Here is a 2,928-nt window from a genome sequence, read left to right on the forward strand (position 1 = left end):
GAAGGGAACACAAAGTTTCTTTTCAGTTGCCAACTCCACTCCATAAATATATATGGGGAGGTACAAACTCCAAACCGGTTTTACAGTGAAAACGGCAGGCACTTCAAACCGGCACTAGGAATCAGACTGAGAAACCAGAGTAAGGGTTTCTCCTGCAACCAGTTCCCTTTGTGCTGGATGAACGAACGTCTCTCCACATACTCAGTTCTGAGAGATAAGTGTGTGTGAAAGCCGCACTTCACCTAGCTTGAAGGGAACACAAAGTTTCTTTTCAGTTGCCAACTCCACTCCATACATATATATGGGGAGGTACAAGCTCCAACTCGGTTTTACAGTGAAAACGGCAGGCACTTCAAACCGGCACTAGGAAACAGACTGAGAAACCAGAGTAAGGTTTTCTCCTGCAAACCGTTCCCTTTGTGCTGGATGAACGAACGTCTCTCCACACGCTCAGTTCTGAGAGATAAGTGTGTGTGAAAGCCGTCCTTCACCTTACTTGAAAGAACACATAGTTTCTTTTCAGTTGCCAACTCCACTCCATACATATATATGGGGAGGTACAAGCTCCAACTCGGTTTTACAGTGAAAACGGCAGGCACTTCAAACCGGCACTAGGAAACAGACTGAGAAACCAGAGTAAAGGTTTCTCCTGCAAACCGTTCCCTTTGTGCTGGATGAACGAAAGTCTCTCCACATGCTCAGTTCTGAGAGATAAGTGTGTGTGAAAGCCGTCCATCATCTAGGTTGAAGGGAACACAAAGTTTCTTTTCAGTTGCCAACTACACTCCATACATATATATGGGGAGGTACAAGCTCCAACTCGGTTTTACAGTGAAAACGGCAGGCACTTCAAACCGGCACTAGGAAACAGACTGAGAAACCAGAGTAAGGGTTTCTCCTGCAACCCCTTCCCTTTGTGCTGGATGAACGAACGTCTCTCCACATGCTCAGTTCTGAGTGATAAGTGTGTTTGAAAGCCGTCCTTCACCTAGCTTGAAGGGAACACAAAGTTTCTTTTCAGTTGCCAATTCCATTCCATACATTTATTAGGGAGATACAAGCTCCAACTTGGTTTTACAGTGAAAACGGCAGGCACTTCAAATCGGCACTAGGAAACAGACTGAGAAACCAGAGTAAGTGTTTCTCCTGCAACCCGTTCCCTTTGTGCTGGATGAACGAACGTCTCTCCACATGCTCAGTTCTGAGAGATAATTGTGTGTGAAAACCGTCCTTCACCTAGCTTGAAGGGAACACAAAGTTTCTTTTCAGTTGCCAACTCCACTCCATACATATATATGGGGAGGTACAAGCTCCAACTCGGTTTTACAGTGAAAACGGCTGGCACTTCAAACCGGCACTAGGAAACAGACTGAGAAACCAGAGTAAGGGTTTCTCCTGCAACCCGTTCCCTTTGTGCTGGATGAACAAACGCCTCTCCACATGCTCAGTTCTGAGAGATAAGTGTGTGTGAAAGCCGTCCTTCACCTAGCTTGAAGGGAAAACAAAGTTTCTTTTCAGTTGCCAACTCCACTCCATACATATATATGGGGAGGTACAAACTCCAACTCGGCTTTACAGTGAAAACGGCAGGCACTTCAAACCGGCACTAGGAAACAGACTGAGAAACCAGAGTATGGGTTTCTCCTGCAACCCCTTCCCTTTGTGCTGGATGAACGAACGTCTCTCCACATGCTCAGTTCTGAGAGATAAGTGTGTGTGAATGCCGTCCTTCACCTAGCTTGAAGGGAACACAAAGTTTCTTTTCAGTTGCCAACTCCACTCCATACATATATATGGGGAGGTACAAGCTCCAACTCGGCTTTACAGTGAAAACGGCAGGCACTTCAAACCGGCACTAGGAAACAGACTGAGAAACCAGAGTAAGGGTTTCTCCTGCAACCCGTTCCCTTTGTGCTGGATGAACGAACGTCTCTCCACATGCTCAGTTCTGAGAGATACGTGTGTGTGAAAACCGTCCTTCACCTAGCTTGAAGGGAACACAAAGTTTCTTTTCAGTTGCCAAATCCACTCCATACATATATATGGGGAGGTACAAGCTCCAACTCGGTTTTACAGTGAAAACGCCAGGCACTTCAAACCGGCACTAGGAAACAGACTGAGAAACCAGAGTAAGGGTTTCTCCTGCAACCCGTTCCCTTTGTGCTGGATGAACGAACGTCTCTCCACATGCTCAGTTCTGAGAGATAAGTTTGTGTGAAAGCCGTCCTTCACCTAGCTTGAAGGGAACACAAAGTTTCTTTTCAGTTGCCAACTCCACTCCATACATATATATGGGGAGGTACAAGCTCCAACTCGGTTTTACAGTGAAAACGGCAGGCACTTCAAACCGGCACTAGGAATCAGACTGAGGAACCAGAGTAAGGGTTTCTCCTGCAACCCGTTCCCTTTGTGCTGGATGAACGAACGTCTCTCCACATGCTCAGTTCTCACAGATAAGTGTGTGTGAAAGCTGTCCTTCACCTAGCTTGAAGGGAACACAAAGTTTCTTTTCAGTTGCCAACTCCACTCCATACATATATATGGGGAGGTACAAGCTCCAACTCGGTTTTTCAGTGAAAACGGCAGGCACTTCACACCGGCACTAGGAAACAGACTGAGAAACCAGAGTAAGGGTTTCTCCTGCAACCCGTTCCCTTTGTGCTGGATGAACGAACGTCTCTCCACATGCTCAGTTCTGAGAGATAAGTGTGTGTGAAATCCGTCCTTCACCTAGCCTGAAGGGAACACAAAGTTTCTTTTCAGTTGCAAACTCCACTCCATACATATATATGGGGTGGTACAAACTCCAACTCGATTTTACAGTGAAAACTGCAGGCACTTCAAACCGGCACTAGGAAACAGACTGAGAAACCACAGTAAGGGTTACTCCTTCAACCCATTCCCTTTGTGCTGGATGAACGAACGTCT

Source organism: Vicugna pacos, unplaced genomic scaffold (assembly GCF_048564905.1).
Source record: "Vicugna pacos unplaced genomic scaffold, VicPac4 scaffold_123, whole genome shotgun sequence".
Taxonomy (NCBI): domain Eukaryota; kingdom Metazoa; phylum Chordata; class Mammalia; order Artiodactyla; family Camelidae; genus Vicugna; species Vicugna pacos.